Source organism: Mus caroli, unplaced genomic scaffold (assembly GCF_978045245.1).
Source record: "Mus caroli unplaced genomic scaffold, Mus_caroli_1 scaffold_3, whole genome shotgun sequence".
Classification (NCBI taxonomy): domain Eukaryota; kingdom Metazoa; phylum Chordata; class Mammalia; order Rodentia; family Muridae; genus Mus; species Mus caroli.
The window spans coordinates 157,793,625-157,814,886 of record NW_028227258.1 but is presented as its reverse complement, the minus strand read 5'-3'; the positions used below and the strand labels follow the sequence as shown (position 1 = coordinate 157,814,886).

Genomic DNA, 21,262 nt, shown 5'->3' with positions numbered 1-21,262 from the left:
TGGGAAAGGATCTTTACCTATCCCAAATAGGATAGGGGACTAATATCCAATATATATAAAGAACTCAAGAAGGTGGACTCTAGAAAATCAAATAACCCCATTAAAAATGGGGCTCAGAGCTGAACAAAGAATTCTCACTTGAGGAATACTGAATGGCTGAGAAGCACCTGAAAAAATGTTCAACATCCTTAATCATCAGGGAAATGCAAATCAAAACAACCCTGAGATTCCACTTCACTCCAGTCAGAATGGCTAAGATCAAAAATTCAGGTGACAGCAGATGCTGGAGAATGTGGAGAAAGAGGAACACTCCTCCATTGTTGGTGGGATTGCAAGCTTGTACAACCACTCTGGAAATCAGTCTGGCGGTTCCTCAGAAAATTGGACATAGTACTACCGGAGGATCCTGCAATACCTCTCCTGGGCATATATCCAGAAGATGTCCCAACCGGTAAGAAGGACACATGCTCCACTATGTTCATAGCAGCCTTATTTGTAATAGCCAGAAGCTGGAAAGAACCCAGATGTCCCTCAACAGAGGAATGGTTGCAGAAAATGTGACACATTTACACAATGGAGTACTACTCAGCTATTAAAAAGAATGAATTTATGAAGTTCCTAGGCAAATGGATGGACCTGGAGGGCATCATCCTGAGTGAGGTAACCCAATCACAAAGGAACTCACACAATATGTACTCACTGATAAGTGGATATTAGCCCAAAAACTTAGGATACCCAAGATATAAGATACAATTTGCTAAACGCATGAAATTCAAGAAGAACGAAGACCAAAGTGTGGACACTTTGCCCCTTCTTAGAATTGGGAACAAAAGACCCATGGAAGGAGTTACAGAGACAAAGTTTGGAGCTGTGACGAAAGGATGGACCATCTAGTGATTGCCATATGCAGGGATCCATCCCATAATCAGCTTCCAAACGCTGACACAATTGCATACACTAGCAAGATTTTGCTGAAAGGACCCAGATATAGCTGTCTCTTGTGAGACAATGCCGGGGCCTAGCAAACACAGAAGTGGATGCTCACAGTCAGCTATTGGATGGATCACACGGCCCCCAATGGAGGAGCTAGAGAAACTATCCAAGGAGCTAAAGGGAACTGCAACCCTATAGGTGGAACAACAATATGAACTAACCAGTACCCCAGAGCTCTTGTCTCTAACTGCATATGTATCAAAAGATGTCCTAGTCGGCCATCACTGCAAAGAGAGGCCCATTGGACTTGCAAACTTTATATGCCCCAGTACAGGAGAACCCCAGGGCCAAAAAGGGGGAGTGGGTGGGTAGGGGATTGGGGGGGGTGGGTATGGGGGACTTTTGGGATAGCATTGAAAATGTAAACGAGGAAAATACCTAATAAAAAAATAAATTAAAAAAAAAGAAAGGTTTTTTTTTTTCTTTTTTTTTAGACAGTGTCCACAGAGAGGCTGCAAACAGCACACCTGTGGGAGATTTTCATAATCAGCCTCTTTAAATCTAACTCTACTGCTGTCCCTAACACTGGCAGGTATTCTGAGATGACCTGGATGGAAGCCACTTTCTTTACACTGTTTGCAACGTCTCATGGGTAGTGATCACCCAAAGAATGTGTTTTGCTCTGGAAAGTCCATTTAAGGAAAACTATATGTGACATGTTTCCTTTGTTCTGATTGCTAAGACAGGTAGCATCTTGTTTTTAAAAGACCCATTCAGCAATAGGAGAAAACTGAGAGCGTTCAGAGATCCTATCTAAAAAGAAAAAAAAGAAAAAGGAAAACAAACCTCTACACACCTTGTTCTTTGATCTCTTTGGCATTACTACAATACCAAAATAACAGCCAACCCCTACTCAGAAAGAAGAAAACCCTGTGGATTAGGTAACTGTTTATCTCACGAGCATAAATACTTATTGTACCCAAAGCCTATCATTCCTGCAAACAGGATGTTAAACTGAGGAGATTAAAAAAGAAAATCACAAATCTGTCTGTTCCTGTCACAAACTCCTGGCCAAGATGACCGGCTGTAGCACAGGTGTGTCTGCTATCATTTCATAAGGAAGAAGGTTCTAGAAGGAGCCAAAGGGTATGAGACTGAGAGAGAGAAGTTTTTCATCTGATTCATATGTAAAAAGATACTTACTGACTAGAAACCACAGGCATATCTGCAAGAGGAATAAAAGCCTTCTTCCTTCCCTGCCCAGAACTCTTGCAGAACAGAGCACCCAGAAGGATCACAGGCCCAAAGCACAATTTAAAGAAGTGGTCCTCTGGTCTCTAGAGGTGCATCTGCAGTCCTGCTCCCAGGAACCTATTTAAATCCCTTGAACGACACTTCTGCCCTTCATCTGGACCTCTTAGGCAATGACTTAGATTTCCATCATAGGATCACAGGCTTCTCCCTGTCACTTGCTCTAAAACATTTCTTAGCCTGAATAAAAGCAGCCACAACCAGACTGGCTCCGAGGGGAGGGGAAAAGGAAGATCTCTGGTTTCAGACGCGCAGCTAAGTTCAACCTGGCCTGGTTCACTCTGCCAGAGAAATGGGGAGCAACCCGCTCAAGCTGGAGGCTTCAAGCCAAGGGGGTCTTTGCCCTGCTGGAGGTCAGAATGAGGCATGTTGCAGTCAGTGAGGGATGGCTGCGAACGGCCACTGTGGTCCAAGCCCGAAGGCTCTGAAAGTAGCTGGCCGGTGAGCCCTAGGGCTGGAGAACCGGGAAATGATTGCGCCCGGGAGGAGGCTGCCTCGCCGCTTTCAGTTTTCATTGAGGCTCGCTAGTTACTGTTTAACATCCCCACCCACGATTCAGTTTGTTTAGTAAATCGACCTCACTGTGAGAGTCAGGCCCTGGACCTTCGTCGCCATTGAGCAAAGCTAATATTCTTCCCGGCATATGGTCCCCCAACATTTTTGCTAGAGATCCAGGAAAATAAACAAAACAACAAAATCCCATTGCCACCTTGGAGCCCCACCCAACTTCCAGGCTGCCTGAAAACTTCTTGGCTCTCCGGAAGGTGCACTGCTAGACACAGCTGTCACTGTCAGGGCGCATGCATATGGGGACCTGCTACTGAGATGCGGTGCAAGCCTTGCAGCTGACTGCGACGCGGGAGCTCCATTGCCGCTGGCAGGGGTGAGTCGTTCTGCCTGCGCCCAGTGCCCGCGAATGACCCACTCTACACCAGGCCGTTGTTCTGCACTGGGAGTCTCAGTTCCCCCAAGAAGGTGGCTGAGAGGCTGAACACCCTGACCTCTTGGCCAGAAAAAAAAGGCTGGAGGCTGCTGGAGCTTGAGGATGTTCAAACCCTTGGAAAAGAAAAATAGAACCTGCTTTGCATGTGTCTGGGTGGTTGGAAAGCTTTGGTGGCTGTTGCTGGTCACATGATTCCAAGATCTGTTGGTAGTGGTGAGGGGTTCCCTGAAAGTTTGAGGTAGGGAGGCAGAGCCCAAGCTAGTACATGTGACTGGACATTAAATGACTACAGAGGAGTGATGTTTGGTGCTTGGTGCTGAAGCATTCCCCCATGACCTTTACTCAAGTTTGTTCCCCTATACTCTTTCAGACATTTGGGGATTAGGCACCTTCTGGTAAAGCTGTTGGTGACCATTGTATATGCTAGTTAAAGGGTCAGTTTCTTTTGGAAGATTTGACCTATTGGATGTTGAGTTAAACCACGTTTGGATTAAGTTGAAGTCATTCAGTGTCTAATGGCAACACATAGATATGTGATAAGATCTTAGAAGTGTCTATGATGATCCCAACTTGAGGGAATGTGTGTTTAAGGGTATCTGCAAATCGAGCTAAAGTACGTCTTTACAATATGCAAAACAATCTCAGTTTTCATCTCAGGACAAGGGTTAGAGCTTAAAACATTGTGGGATATTCTGTAAATAGAAAACTTCAGTGATGTCTGAATTTCCTGTTTGGGCTTTAGTTACTCTATCCTTGACAACTTATTTTACAGGTGACTTGTTTCTTTTCACAAGGATGTACTATTCCTCCACCTTGGCGATTCCATTTGTTCATAATCATCTTCCTGCTCTACCCCTCAGTAGGCTGCCTTGGTTCTCAAACTTCTGAGTCAGGCTACCTGATTTCTTATGTCTGAAGCCCTTGACCAACTCAATATTGTATTCCCTTGGTTGCACTGGGAATTGCTTTATCAGCTTTTCAAAGCATGGTGGAAATTGGTAGCAATTGGTTTTCTCATTGCTGGTCTTCTTCCTCTTCCTTTATGGGTCTACAAATATGGGGATGTTCTCAGCAAGTTTTAAGAAGGTACAGTCCTTAACCAAAATGTCACTGTAAAGATTTTCAAGAGACATTTTATGTTGCAATTTTGGCTATAAGCTTATGGGCTAGCACAAATTAATTTTAGGGATTGTTATGGTTTTTAAACACTCAGCATGCAAATAATAACTATATTCTGAGTTCTCCAATTTTAAACTTCAAAACAGACAAGCAGATTTTCAACAAGAGAATGGAAGTATCTTAAACATTGGCATATATACTCTAGTTTTCAACTAGAGTATCAACATTTTAATACTTGATATCCAGTGGGCCTAGCACAGACATAGTTAGAGAAAGAACTTTATGAGCCATTAAACATTCATGAGCTGTAAGTGAACTCAGTAAGTATTTATTATTTTCAAAATATTCATTATTTTCAAGACCTTTGTTATTTCTATAAATTCCAGAATTAATTCCAGTTTGTGAAGCATCATGTAAATTATAGCAAAATATAAAAAGGATGCCCTTCTTCTTGTGTGTGGAGTCTTTGTTGACCTATGGGTATATGTCTTCACAGTGTACAGCTCATGAATGTTTAATGGCTCATAAAGTTCTTTCTCTAACTATGTCTGTGCTAGGCCCACTGGATATCAAGTATTAAAATGTTGATACTCTAGTTGAAAACTAATTATCAGTTTGGAGTAATCTCTTAGTAATGGGAGTAATACTGTGAGAAGGATACAAAGCATCCCTGGGTGGGTAATATCAGGATTTTCAACGTTTTGCTTTCCAGTTGTAAAAAATGCTGTCCTGGGACTGGAGATATAGCTTGGTCATAGAGCACTTGCCTAGCTTATCCTGTGCTCCCAACATCACCATAGTGTTTTTAGCTCCTAATATTACCCTTTGTCCAGGGATGGCTGCAGATACTGGTTCTGGTAAGTCATTGGTGGCCTCACAGTAGTTTTGATCTGTGCAGCTATTGATTAGAATGCTTGCCATCTTCCTTCCATCCTTCCTTCCATCCTTCCTTCCTTCCTTCCATCCTTCCTTCCTTCCTTCCTTCCTTCCTTCCTTCCTTCCTTCCCTCCTTTCTTTCTTTCTTTCTTTCTTTCTTTCTTTCTTTCTTTCTTTCTTTCTTTCTTTCTTTCTTTCTTTCTTTCTTTCTTTCTTTCTTTCTTTCTTTCTCTCTTTCTGTCCTTCCTTCCTTTTTTCTCATTAAATTTTCTTTTTTTTTTTTAAATTTTTTTCTTATTGGATATTTTCTTTATTTACAGTTCAACTGTTATTCTTTCTCCTGGTCCTCCCAAAACCTGTTCCATCCCTCATCCCCTGCTTCTATGAGGGTGTTCCCACACCCTCCCTCCCATCACATCCTTGCGCCTGCAGTCCCCTACACTGGGGCATCGATCCTCTCCTCCCAATGATGCCTGTCAAGGCCATCCTATCCTTGATTGGTGGTGTAGTCCCTGGAAGCTCAGGGGGTGGGGGCTCTGGCTGGTTAATATTGCTGTTTTTCCTATGGAGCTGCAAACCCCTTCAGCTCCTTCAGTCCTTTCTCTTATTCCTACATTGGGGATCCCATTGTGGACCCTGTGCTCAATCCAATGGTCGACTGTGAGCATCCACTGCTGTACTTGTAAGACTCTGGCAGAGCCTTTCAGGAGACAGCTATATCAGGCTCTGTTAGCATGCACTTCTTCGAATCCACAGTAGTGTCTGGGTTTGGTGGCTGTATATGGGATGAATCCCCAGGTGGGGTAGTCTTTGGATGGCGTTTCTTCAGTCTCTGCTCTACACTTTGTTTACTTATTTGCTCCTGTGAGTATTTTGTTCCCCTTTCTAAGAAGGACCGAAGTACTCACACTTTGGTCTTTCTTCTTCTTGAGCATCATGTGGTCTGTGAATTGTATCTTGGGTATTCCAAGTTTTTGAGATAATATACAATTATCAGTGAGTGCATACCAAGTGTGGTCTTTTGTGATTGGGTTACCTCACTCAAGATGATATTTTCTAATTCCATCCATTTATCTAAGAATTTCATGAAGTCATTTATTTAAATAGCTGAGTAGTACTCCATTGCGCAAATGTACCACATTTTCTGTATCTATTCCTCTGAAAGACAACTGTGTTCTTTACAGCTTCTGGATATTATATATATATATATATATATATATATATATATATATATATATATATATATATATGGCTGCTATGAATGTAGCGGAACATGTGTCCTTGTTATATGTTGAAGAATCTTTTGGGTACATGCCCAGGAGTGGAATAGCTGGACCTTCAGGTCCAATTCTCTGAGGATCAAACACAATGATTTCCAGAGTGGCTGTACCAGTTTTCAATCCCAGCAACCATGCAGGAGTGTTCCTCTTTTTCCACTTCCTCACCAGCTTTCGCTGTCACCTAAGTTTCTGATTTTAGCCATTCTGATTGGTGTGGGGTAGAATCTCAGGGTTGTTTTGATTTACATTTCTCTGATGACTAAGGATGGTGAACATTTCTTCAGGTGCTTCTCAGCTATTTGGTATTCCTCAGTTGAGAACTCTTTGTTTACCTCTACACCCAATTGTTAATAGGGTTATTTGATTCTCTGGAGTCTATCTTCTTGAGTTCTTTGTATATATTGGATATTGAATGCAAATGGGCCCATTATCATCTCCTTGTATAAAGCTCAAGTCCAAATAGATCAAAGACCTCCAGATAAAACCAGAAACACTGAGACTAATAGAGGAGAGCCTTGAACACAGGGGCACAGAAGAAAATTTCTTGAGCAGAACACCAATGGCTTATGCTCTGAGATTAACAATCAACAAATGGGACCTCATCAAATTGCAAAGCTTCTGTAAGGCAAAGGATGCTGATAATAGGACAACACAGCAACCAACAGATTGAGAAAAAGATATTTTCCAATTCTACATCTGATAGTGGGTTGCCATATTTCTAATAGAGGGTTCTCATCCTAGGATCAATTTACAATTTGAAATGAAGGATCATAGTTATGAGCTGTGGATTCTTTATCTTTGTCCATTTTTCTACTTTGCCATCATCTTCTTTTCTTCATTTTCATTTATTACATTTTTTCTTTGGTCCTATATTATCCTGGCCTCGAGAATGCTAAATTAATGAATAACATTGAATGTATTGCCTATTTTCTTCTATCACTCTAGTTCTGGGATCTGAGGTATGTTCCATCACATGATTTAGATTGCATATTCAATTTAAAAACTCTACAAAGCTAGCTATCTCCTCAGTTCTTTGTTTTTACACACAGGGTAGACCAGGTTCATATGTATTTTCCTGTGCTGGGTTTGCAGGAGTTAGCCAGCATGCTCTACTGGATATGTATGTAACCAATTTTCCAAAGATGGGAGTCTCTAAATCTGGCATGCCAGAATGTCTTTGATAACTCCACTTTAGGAGGTACAGGTAAGAAGAGATAATCCCTTTAAATTGACTACCCTCCCAAATCAATAAATAATTTTTGTAATAATGGCAGAGCATGTATGTTGAGGTTATTGTTACCTGTATATTGCACCACAACATGTACTTAAATTCCATAATTTGCCCCATTCCTTCAAAGAATTAATTATGGGCTGAGGAGATACCTTAATTGGTAAAGTGCTTGTGACACAAGCATGAGGATATGAGTTTCCCTAGAACTGGCATTGAAAAACAAGGCATACTGGTCTCGACTCTTATAATCTTAACACATGCAGAGATTTGTGACATTTGTGTGCCAGTCGGTAGGTTCTAATTCATGAGCCCCAGACTGAAGAGAAACCCTGTTTCAAAAACACCAGGTATACAGTGCCTGAGGAACAGCACCTGTGTTTGTCCCCTTATGTATGTACATAGTGCATATATGCATTCAAAGCAGGTCATCTGGAAGAACAGACACCACTCTTAATCACTGAGCAATCTCTCCAGCCCAGACAGTTTAATATTTTCAAATTACAGATTCCACAAATTTCAGACAAAACAAAATGATGACAACCAAACAACAACCAAACATACTCATACACATGAACTTCTATATATAAGCACAAAAATAAAAATTTAGTACAAAAACTAAACATATTTAAAAAGAAGTTTTCCTGTGTGGGTAGCAACAATTGGTTACACCTTGATGCATACTTGTCACTGCAAATACTTCTCTCATTGTAAAAATGATCCTCTTCTTTGTCAATTCTGCCATTCACACACATGAAGGTATGGGTAGTTTACAAATATGATTTAATCTCATAGATGGACCAGTTAAGGACTCAAATACACACATGTCCACTCACACATGCACACACACACACACATTTTGGTTAATATTGAGCTCATAATAGATAGAAGATATTGCTCTAGGCAATTTCCATGTCTTTATAATAATCCTATGTAGTCAGTATTAATATTCTATTTATCTCATAAACAATATAAATGAAACAGAAAGAAGTAAGTTGAGTACATCATTCCCAGAGATCAAAGCTGGGGATTCAGGTGCTGCCACGTGGCTCAGAGGCAAAAAGGAACTATAGATGTTCCATGTACTTATCTAGTGCTTCAAGCCGCAGGTATCCTCAAATGAGGGCTGAAACCTTGGTGCTATAAGACAAAGCCATGTTCCCTTGCACTTAGTCTGGAAAGGAACTTCTAAGTCACAAAATATATTTGAAAACTAGTTCCTGGTGTGTCATGTGCACAGCTCTAGGCTTACATATTTGGATACTGATGTAAGTAACTGTACATGTTTTTGCCCATTCACTTCAAGTACACCTTAAAGAGCAGCTGTACCCAAACTTCCCATGCTATATCTTAAGACAAAGTGGGTGACTGTGATCTTTATGTGGTAGAATCAGCCGATACCATGGAGGGCCACATTCTTGTGACTACCTTTAATTCAATCATAGTGGTTTTATGCAGAATTCATAAGTAGCTCAAAATGCATTAGAAATATATTGAAACTAAAGGACAAATGAATTATAATAAGTTATTGTTATTGTTTTGTTTTGTTCTGATATTTTTCATTTCTGTTTTTTTTTGTTTGTGTGTTTGTTTGTTTTCTATTTGAGATAAGGCTTCTCTGTGTAACCCTGGCTGTCATGGAACTTGCTCTGTAGGCCATACTGGTCTTGAACTCAGAGATCTACCTGCCTCTGCCTTCAAGTGCTGTGATTAAAGCTACCACCTCCTGTCTATTTGTAATATTTTTAAAAAGATTTATATTTATTTTTTAGTTATTCATGTACATGTGTGTGGAAGCCGGAAAAGTGTGTCAGATTCCCTAGAGCTGGAGTTACAGGTGTTATAGTCCCACTGATATGGATGGTGGGGATCAAATTCTGGCCTTCTGCAAGAGCTCTTTTAACTACTCAGCCATCTCTTTTCCTTAATTTACATGAAACCATTAAATGTCACCTATTTTCACTTGCTCTTACCTCAAAGATTGTCATATGAATATAAACAAAGGGCATATAACTTTAAGAATCTATGAACTTCTAGAAACTTAATCAAGTTTTCTGACTGGTGATGGATCTCCAGTGATGTCTGTATAGACTGACCCTGACTTCAGAGAACCTTTGACTTTTGAATGTGTGAGAAAGTCACCCCAGCATAGATCGTGGGCTTTAAATGTGCTTGGGCTTTGGCAGGACTTGTGTGTAAATCTCAGTTTTGTTGAAAGTTTCTTTGAGTATCTGTACATCAGTTTAAAGAGTTGTGATGTGAGAACCATATTTACTTACTTCCAAATTATGTGACAATATTACATTATTAACATGAACTTTTTGTTTTTGGAAAACATCTAGGTAGTGTATCTACATCTGCTCTGACTGTGTTGGCTGAGAGCATCCAGATGTGGTTATTTAATTTTGAAAGCATTTGACAACTTCGATGTTTACATACTATACCTTACTTTGTAGCTTTCTGTTTGTTTGGTTAGTTGTTTGGTGATTGTTTGGTTGTCATCATTTTGTTTTGTCTGAAATTTGTGGAATCTATAATTTGAAAATATTATACTTCCTGGGGTGGAGAGATTGCTTAGTGATTAAGAGTGGTGTCTGTTCTTCCAGAGGACCTGGGTTGAATTCCTAGCACTCATATGGAGCCGACAACTCTCTGTAACTCCAGCTTCAGAGGGTTTGACACCGTAATTCAGACATACATGCAGGCAAAACACCAATAGTTATAAGCTGAAGATAAGTGAATCATAAAAAAATTTAAAAATGTTATTTTATTTAGATTAAATGGTCATGATTTGCAAATGAAGCTGATTCATATTGACTTAGAAATAAGTTATAGGGATAATACTAAGTGCATAGAAGGAAAATAGAAAAATGTAGGTACTAGAAAGCAAACATAATTCAGGATCTCCACCCTCAAATATAAATAATCTACTGGAAAGGAAAATGCATACAGTACTCAGGATGGAATCAAGATTTGTAATTGCCATAATGCTGTGGGAAAAAAAAAGCACAAAAATGCATTTAGCTTGGATCACTCAGAGAAATTTCACAGAAGAATTAATTCTGTTCTTATTAGACCATGTTGGGGAGACTGAGAAAAATGTTGGAAGCAGGTAGGTTTCACCTGGAGGAAGAGTATTGTCAGAAGGCAAAGTGAGGAGGAGCCAGGCCCACAGGTCAGCTGTAGTGGATGTGAGTGACAACAGTTGCAGCTAGGTGGCTAGTGAAAGGGAAGCCATCAAAACCTTTAAATAGTTAGGATTGTGATTACTTTTTAGGTTTGCAGCATTTTGGAGTATGGATTTTAAAAAGGGAGATGAGAGACAGAGTACAGTTTGAAGCTTCACCCAGGTATAAAATGTCATACCCATGATGAAGAGGTAAGGATGGGATTCAGACAGAGAGAATAGGAGTGGCTGAAGCTGCTAGAACCACATTCTCAAAGCATATGTAGTGGTCATGTACTGAATTCTGTTTGCTGTCGAGGCACCTACTCTTTCTACATTTCTTCTGTGCTGTTGGTACTATTTCTGCAACATAATATTTGCCAAATGGGTATGGGCCTATCTCAGGTACAGTGAAACTTTCCTTTGATCACAGTCATTATAACGTTGTGATATTTCAATGATCCCATTTCTATGTGGGTTCATGTTAACATTTGATCTATTCTGCAAAGCTAAAGTTTATTTGGTCATTTAGGAAAGCTGTTTTATATTTACAAAGAATATTGTACCCTGCTTTTTGGTTAATTTTCAGCTAAGTAATTTTTATTTTTTATGAGAATTTTTATAACTGACAATAATGTATTTTCTTAACCTTGTAGCCCAACAAGTTCTAAGGTAGCAGAGATTTTGTGACCATGAGTTAATTTCCTAATGTGCTTTTTGAAAATGCAGGCCTTCCATCATTAAACCCCTCATATTGTGACTTTTGACCATTACAGGTCAATTCTCTCAGTTTAGTTGAGGTGGAATAATTTGTTTAGTTCCTCAAATGCACTATGTTATATATGGGCCATCAGACGTGACATTTCTACAAGTTAGAGCACTCTGAATAAGATACCACTGTTGTTACTTGCCTCTTTCATCCTAGCCAGTCTCCACTTAGTTTGCAAGTCTTCCGTATCTTTCTTGAAATGTTGGTCAAGCTCTTGCCCTGCATGTCATTTTCATTGCAACTTATTCTTTCTCTGGTCTGATAATTTTTAACTTCATCTAGCATGGAGGTTGAATATTGGATGATGATCTAATGAATAGTAATGTCTCTGATGTTAGGGGCTTTCATTAGGAATGCTTACGTTTTGTGATAACTTTAGGAGTATGTATTTACTAACTGACTATGAAACCATAATGAGGAAGGAAGGGGCACAGTAATCACAGGATTAAGTCTTGTATGGAAAGCCTTATTTTAAAGCACTGCCTTTTACACTGTGGATTAAGCTATTGCTGTTTTTTAAGTTTGTCATGTCTGAAGTGAATACACTTAAGATAATTACTATTCACCAAGAAGCACATAAGTGTTCACTAGTGCAAACGTGTTACAAAATCCTGGTGAGAAGCCCATTAACTTTTCTCAAAAGAATTCTCAAGGAAATTGTGTGTGAATTAGATATTGTTGCATTCACTAACATCATTTTTTATGAATGTATTTCCATGAATTATGACAAATGTACTCAGCTGTATAACCATTAACACAAAGAAGATAATAAAAACTTCTGTATCCATGCCTTTCATATCCATTTCTTATGCCCCTGGGCAGGAAGCATCCTCTGCTACTCTCAGCCAACCTAATCTGAACCTGGCTCACATTGATGCCTATTCCAGAATATTGTGGAAAGGGAAGCACACAGTATGTAGACTTTTGTGTGGCTTTGTTTGAATCTAGTACTGTTACTCTGAGATTCATTCATGTTGTTATATCTGGCCATCTTTTCTTCCTTTGGGGGAAAAAATTCTCTGATTTATGAGGAATATTGCCAGGTAATAAAGAACATATATTTAAAGTACATCATTTCAAGAACCTTTTTAGTTATACATACCCATCTAATACAAACCCAACAATAAAGATAATATGTTCAACACACTGAAAGTTCCTTTATGCTATTTCTTGTGTAAAAATTCACTCTTCTTCTGGTTGATCTACTTTCTGTCTCTAAATTAGTTTGCCTGGTCTAGGATTTTATACCCATGGGATGCTACAGTATTGTTTGTATCTTGTTTCTTTCATTCTCTTCCCTAAGTTCACTACCTTTATTACAAGTGTCAGTAGTTCATTTTATCTATCTATCTATCTATCTATCTATCTATCTATCTATCTATCTATCATCTATCTATCTATCTATCTATCTATCTATCTATCTACCTATCTATCTATCTATTTAATTTTGCTGAAGAGCATGATATCCTGTGAAAACGTCACAATCTGTTTAGTCTCTTACTGATGAACTTTGTCTCTTTTCTAGTCTTTGGTTACTTCAAATAAAACCACTATAAAGATTCTTGTACAAAGCCTTTGTGTGTACATATGCTTTGTTTGTCTCATAGTAGAATGGTGGTTCTGACAGAACAAATCACTCAGTGGTTTCCCTAGTGCATGCAATGTTTTATGTTCCAATGGGCAGAATCAAACATTGAGTTTCTTTGCATCCTTGCCAGCCATAGGTATGGGCAACCTTGATTTTGGATATTCTAAAAGCATGGGGTGAAACCAAATGCAATCTTAATTTTGTTTCTATTGTAGTTGATGAGGCTGAGTCCCTTCATGAGCTGATTTTGAAACTGAATTTTCTGTGGCAGAACTGTTCTTTAGATTTTATACATCTTTCCACTTTTAGAATTTTTATTATTTAAAAAAATAAATTTTATTTTTACCTCATGAACATTGGTGTTCTGTCAGCATGTATGTCTGTATGAGGGTGTCAGAACCTTTGAAACTGGAGTTACAGATAGTTGTGGGCTACCATGTGGATACATTGTTAAGCTGTAACATATTTGTCTGTCTAATATCTGTGTGTCTATCTATATATCTGTGTATAATTTGTCATCTATCTACCCATCTATCATACTGTCCATCTCTATTTATTATCTATCTATCTATCTATCTATCTATCTATCTATCTATCTATCTATCTATGCATATATCTCTATCTATGTATCTATCTCTATGTATATATCTATCATTTATCATCTATCTATCTTCTATCATATGTCTAATGTCTATTATCTTTCTATCTATCTTTGCATATATGTATGTATGTATGTATGTATGTATGTATCTATCTATCTTTCTGGATGTATGTATCTATCCATCTTTGTGTGTGTATATATATATATATCATCTGTCAATCTGTCATTTATCTATATATATCAATCTATGCATCTATCTATCTCTCTGTATGTACGTACGTACGTATGTATGTATGTATCATCTATCTATATACCTATCATCTAGCCATCTACTATCATCTAATATGTATATGTATAATATGTATATCTAGTATGTCTAATATGTATATGCTTGTCTATTATCTATCTATCATCTATCTATCTGTCTATCTATCTATCTATCTGTCTATCTATCTATCTGTCTATCTATCTATCTATCTATCTATCTATCTATCTATCTATCTATTCATCCATCCATCTATCTATCTGTCATCTATCTATCCATGTATCCATCTTATAGATATGCAATTTATAACTAGAACCTTTGAAGGTACTTGCTACAAATAAAAGGAGGCTGATTATAAAGACCTTTGTCTGTCATCCTATAGAGTCTTGTTTTGGTGAGTAGTGATATAAAAACACATCAATAGAACAGTATTGATCACAGTAATTGTGCTTGAAACTTTACAGGTGTCTTTAAAATGCAGTCAATATTAAAGAGGTTTTTAATCCATTATTTTTCTCTCTCTCAGTCTGTCTTGTCGGTCTGTTTTTTTTTCTTTCTCCATCTCTGTCTCTTTCTGTCTCTCTGTCTCTTTCTGTCTCTCTGTCTCTGTTTCTGTCTCTCTCTCTCTCTCTGTGTATGTGTGCATGAGTGAGTGCATGTACTTATGTGTAAACATTTAACATGGCTTAAGCTGTCCATTCTCAAGGAGGTACACTTCGTATTTGGAAAATGAAAATTCACATTAAAGAGTGTTTAGAAAACCAAAACGTGCACAGTACAAACCCCAGTGTAGGGGAATGACAGGGTGGGAAGGCAGGAGTGGGTTGGTAGGTAGGGGAGCGGCCTCAAAGAGACGGGGGGGGGGGAGGGGGCAGAAAGTATAGGATAGGGGGTTTCCAGAGGTGAGGACCTAGAGAGGGGATAATATTTGAAATGTAAATAAAGAAAAGAAAATGCTCAATAAGAAAAAAAAGAAGAAAAAATTAGAAGAGGGACTATTGGAGAAGAAAAAGTCTAAAGGGTGCGAAGGAGATTTGGGAATAAAAACGGATGATAGAAAAGATAAAGCAAAAGTATTGCATATTTTCTCTCATGCATAATCAACAAACCAAGTGAAAAAGAGGATAGAAGGAGAAAGATGAAGTTGAGAAGGAGAGAAGGAAAGGGAGTCTATGTGTGTCTGTGTGTGTAATTTATGAATGCAGAAGCAGGACTATATGTGAGGGAGAAGGGGACCAGTTTGGGAAAGGTACAGGGGCAGGTCACACAGGAGTGAATATGAGTGAGATACAATGATGCACATGTATGAAAATGTCACAATGAAACTCATTAGTTTGAATGTTACATAAAATGTTAAAACAAAACAAAACAAAACAACAATAAAAACAAAACCCAAATTCCAGAGATTTTCTAAACACTGTGAATGTTTTGTTGTTCTTTATTAATTGACTAATTATGAATGTGAAGTTAAGCAACAGCATGATCAGATGGTTTGATTTTTAGGCCATTATCTGTATAAGCATCCCTCAGGGAGTTTGAAAGGTTCTCTCTTTCAAACAATATTTCTTCAATATATTTTGTTGATATTTTTCTGCTCAGCATCCTGATTTCTTTGTCCATATTGGGTCCATGGACAATTTGTACCTCAGGTGGCTGATGTCACAAACATTAAAAAGAATATGCAGTTTAGAAACCAGCATTTCTCCTGTTTTTCTCCCTCTTGCTTCTTTCCCTCCCTTCCTCTTCTCTTTTCTTTCTCCTACTTGAAAGTTTTGAAGGCTTCTTATTTGATACTTTGTTTTTCTTCACATTTTTTTCATAGATTCTTTTCATAGCAAAGTAAGAGGGAGGCCATAATCCAGAGTACATGAAGTAACCACTCTCAAGTGTAGGACTTACTCATAGCAAAATATCTTATCTAGGTTGGACAGATGGCTCAGTTTCAAAGCACTGACTGCTCTTCCAGAGGACCTGAGTTCTATTGCCAGCACCCACATGGCAGCTCACAGGCACCTCTAACTCTAGATCCAATGGGTCAAATACCCCTATTTGGCTTCTCAGGACACAAGGCACACAGTGGTGATTAGATATACATGCAGACAAAATAAAAATACCCACAAAATAAAAGAACATTTTTGCTAAGAATATAAACATGGACTAAACATTAATTATGTACAGATATCTCTTTATGTAAGCACGTATTTTCTATTACCCACACTATTTGTAATATCATACCTGTGTTAAATCTGGTCATGGATTAAATTCATATTATATAGATGGTTTAGGACCTTTAAGAGACTGGAATCAAGTAGAATTGACTTAGCTTGTATGGCTCTGTGAACAACAGCTAGCTTACCTGGGCATTGCTTTACCTAGGGCACAGTGTGCTGAGATTCACTGGGCATAAAGAGCACCTAGTATATCTGTATCAATGCAAACACACTCAACAAATATTGAGACTGTTTGATATCTTGACTCATTATACTAAGTTAATATGCCCATGTATGTATCCTTATTTCCATTGACATGATAAACAATACACTACTGTAATTAGCAACTACTACGACTATTTTCTGTGAGTCATGCAGTAAATCCAACACATATGTGTCCTCATGTAATCATTGTGCCAAGTTTATATGGAATAAATAATTACTACTTCCATTTTACAAATGAAGAGGTACAAATGAGGTAAAAATAGGTTCAGTTGCTATTTGAGACCTCATGGCCAGTATCAGTATTAACATGAATGAAGGCCCATCAGCTCCAGGGCTCACAAAGATTATTTGATAATTTTAAAACCTAAGATGATCTGAACTGTTGATTTCCTCTCACTTTTGTAAGGTGCCTTTTAAAACTGAGAATGAAATAAGCTCAACTTACCTTCTTACTCTTTGTGTTTATCAAGCTGTATCTAAAATATGAATGGTTTTACTGTCTCATTTGAATACATGTTAATTTTCTATCTCTCTCTTTAAATAGGTTTGTTTGTTTGTTTGAGACAGGACCCTGCTATCCCAGGATTTATAGCAGTCCACAATTTACCTCTCTCAACTTCCCCAGAGCTGGGAGTTATGGTAGGATCATCCATGTCTGGCTTTGTTTCATTTACAAACAAAATTATGCCAGACTGACTTCTGAAACATGTTAACATAGACTGAAAAACACCACATTTAATCTTTTAATAGAAAGGAATTTATTATATCAAAAATAAAAATCATACTAGTTGTATGCTTGATGAAATTATATCTGGTGCTTACAGCATTAAAACTTGTCTATTATTAGTTTTACACAATGAGTAGACACATTCTGAATATTCATTTAATTATAAATGTGTACACATTATGATCACAACTACAGTGATCACAATGATTAGTTTAAATTTTCTTTGATTAATAATTACTTAATCAAGAAACTTCATAGGAAACAACTTAGTAAGTCTATGGAAAGCTGATTAATTTTCTGCAATGGGGTAGTCAACAACATTTCAGACAAAGAATCAAGCTACCTGAAATTACTGTCATTATGGGGACATTGAAGGAAAAATGTTAATGTCTGAATATGCAGTGAACAAACAAGGGTTACAAAGTTTTTATTATCAGGCAAAGGATGGCATAAATTCATCTCTTCATTTTCTGGACTCTTGAGGTTCATGGTCAAGGTCACAGAGGGTTTAATTTCTGTGTTTTCCAAGGCACCAGTCCTGGCCTTCAAGATGACTGTCTGCCTTTGCTTTATGTCTTCACAAGTTGTCTCTAGACCTATGTCCTAATCTTTTCTGAAGATAATAGATCCCACACCTATTACTGCTTTTTTACCTTAGTTACCTCTTTAAAGGGACTACCTTCAAAGACAACAATTATCTAAGGAAAGGGTTAGGACTTCCCCATATGAATGTTGTCCACTCCAACCTTTAGATAACACAAGACAGAAGAAGTTCTCCCTTGTACCTGCAGGATAACCACAAAGTGGGCTACTCTTAGTACTTCAGATATTTCAACACTTCATTGGCTATACACACTTAATTGTTTTAGAGTATAAATTAAATCAACCTAATTTAAATATTTAAAACCCAAACCAGTTACCTTGTCCTCCAGATGGATGGATTTGTGTGCCTTTATCTCCTCCAAGATCTATGTCTGTCCTACTGCTTGCATCACACCCTCCTTTTTGAACATTTCCTCTGACTAGGTCAGTGATCAAAATGAATTTAGCTTAAGGATAACATCCAGTGTCAATTATTAGGCTATAAAATAAAGACCCTCCAGTGAGTGACCCACTTATATGTGCTATCTTTACCTAAACTATTTCTACAGGTTGCTACTTTTGTATAATAACTCTTCTGTAAGATGGCCTTGGTATAAAGGTTGCAGTGTTTAATCAATGGTTGGCAGAAGGAAGTAGTAGCTGTAATAGGTGTCTTTGTGTCATTGACCAGAAAGCAAACTAAATGCCAAAGCAAGGCTGAACAGGCTGCATCTATTCTTGAGAAACATTTTAAATGTATCTTTCTTTCAGGATCCTGGTCTTTAGAGAGGCTTTAGTCATCTCCTTAATCTAAAGGGATATGCTTATATAAAATTTGTTGAATTGAGGATTGCAGACTTCCAGACTGGTAACTATATCACTCTTGAGTTAATAAAAAGTAGACACACAGCCGACCATCATTTGTGTTGGGAGAAGAGTCAAGATAATTTTATCATTATGTTTCCAAGAGTAGAATTTCTAGGTTCTACTGAGATTCCTATATCCAGCCAATGTTAATTTGTTAAGATTTAAGAGTAATTTGTAATATAATATAAATACTTCAGTTTTGTGAGTTGGTAAGAATATTATGCCATCATTCAAACGGGGAGAAAGGTATTTAGGAAGGTGATGTCAAAGTTGAGTTTAGAAACTCAAGACCAATTTTAAATATGAACATATTTTTGTCTTATTAATTGCTAAAAATGTAGTACCAATCAAAAGGGACTAAAGCATTAAGGATGTGAATGAAGAGTTGAGTCTAGGAAGAATGCATTGTTCTTGATTTGATAATTGATTTTTGTAGGTATTTACTATATACCCCCAAAATGTAACATCAATCTATTCCTGAAGTGGTTGGTTTTTATTATCATAATCCCTATTTTGGCTGTCTATATATTTCACCTTCATTTCTCAGGCATTTTTTCTTTTTAAAATTATTCTTTAATCTTTTTTGTTATAATCCAGTAATTATCTCCTTTCCAGTCTGTCTTCTGACTGTTCCTCATCCCATTCCTTCTTCCCCTGTCTCCAACAGGGTGAATCCAATGACCCATATCTCACCAGACCTCCCTAATCCCTGGGGCCTCAAGTCTCTCGGGGGTTAGATGCTTTTTCTACCATTGAGTCCAGACCAGGTAGTCCTCTCTTGTATATATGTCAAGAGCCTCAGACCAGCTAGTGTATTCTGCCTGGTTGGAGGTTCAGTGTCTGAGAGATCTTGGTGGTCTATATTAGTTGGGACTTCCAGTCTTCTTATGGAGTTACCCTCCTCCTCAGCTTCTTCCAGATTTTCCACAATTCCCCAGGTTCTCCGGGTTCTGTCCATTGGTTGGGTGTAAATATTTGCATCTGACTCTTTCAGCTGCTTGTTGGGCATCTGGGAGGGTAGCCATACTAAGCTCCTGTCTGTAAGCACACATTAGCATCAGTAATATTATCAAGCCTTGGAGCCTCACCTTGAGCTGGATACCAATTTGGGCCGATCACTGAACCCTCTTTCCTTCAGTCTCTTCTCCATTTTTGTCCCTTGCAGTTCTTTTAGTCAGGACCAATTATGTGTCAGAGTTTTTGACTGTTGGATGGCAACCTTATCCCTCCACTTGATGCCCTGTCTTACTATTGGAGATGGACTCTACAAGTTCCCTCTCTTCACTGTAGGGCATTTCATCTAAGGTTCCTCCTTTTGAAACCTGAGCATCCATCACACCCAGGTCTCTGGTATATCCTAAAGGGTTTCCCTACCTCCTACCCCCCAAGGTTGCTTGTTTCCATTCTTTGTGCTGATCCTCAGGGCTTCACTCCTATTTCCCTCCCCACCCCAAAATCTGAAGATGCTACCGATTTCCACTCCCCCATCCTCTTCCACCTAGGTCCCACCCTCCCCTGCCCTGCCCCCATGTGATTGCCTTCTTCTTCCTCATAATTGGGACTGAGGCATCCTCACTTGGGCCCTTCAGTTTGTTAAACTTCTTGAGTTCTGTATCCTGGGTATTTTCTACTTTTTTTTTTTTTTGGCTAATATCCACTTATTAGTGGGTACATATCATGCATGTCCTTTTGGGTCTGAGTTACCTTATTCAGGATGATATTTTCTAGTTCTACCCATTTGCTTGGAAAACTCATGATGTCCTCGTTCTTAATAGCTGAGAAGCATTCCACTGTGTAAATGAACCATATTTTCTGTATCCATTCCCTGTAATGGGTCATTTGGGTTGTTTCCAGATTCTAGTTATCAGAAAGGCCACTATGAACATAGTAGAACAGGTGCCCCTGTAGCATGTGGGGCATCTTTTGGATATATGCCCAAGAAGGGAATAGCTTTGTCTTCAGGTTTTTCTATTTTCAATTTTCTAATGAGCATCCAGATTTATTTCCAGACTAGTTGAGCAGTTTGCAATCCCACCAGCAATGGAGAAGTGTTCTTCCTTCTTCACATCCTCACCAACGTGTGCTGTTGCCTCATCTTCAGGCATTTCTTTATGACACTGTTTCTGTCCAAAATCATGTTCTTCACTGGCTTCTTTCTTTAACACCCCAACCCATTTTCCTTAACTTCCCATCTGTACCATTTTCCATTTAGTGTGTACTGAGCACAGACCTTGATGCTAAGAAACAAAGTGGGAGTATACTATTCCAAGACAGTTACCTTGCAGATCATAGTGATACTGGTGTGAACACACCTATCTTAATTCAGTGCACGATTTAAAAAACAAAACATTCAATAAATAACCACAAATTTTTAAGGAATTTAAGCTGTTCTGATTATCCATCATTCATATCATCCCAGTATATTTTTATATAACTCTGATGCTGCTTTTATAGTCTCTCCTGAGCTTTTGAACCAGGAAATATATTCAGAAAAATTCCTTCAGCAAGCTGTCATGCATAGTCACTAAACAGCTTTTATTTGTCAAGGTGTGTCAGCATTAAATATTTTCTT

At 38.2% G+C, this 21,262-nt stretch overlaps 1 protein-coding gene across 2 annotated transcripts in view; it reads left to right on the top strand.

Annotated features, from left to right (window-relative positions):
- The first annotated feature begins 2,824 nt into the window (after positions 1–2,824).
- Hnf4g (hepatocyte nuclear factor 4 gamma) overlaps positions 2,825–21,262 on the top strand; it is a 144,641-nt gene continuing 126,203 nt past the window's right edge. For both annotated transcript variants that reach the window (XM_085836038.1, XM_021157862.3), the window contains exon 1: positions 2,825–3,127. The gene's annotated coding sequence lies outside the window, so the exon portion shown is untranslated. The remainder of the gene's footprint in view (positions 3,128–21,262) is intronic.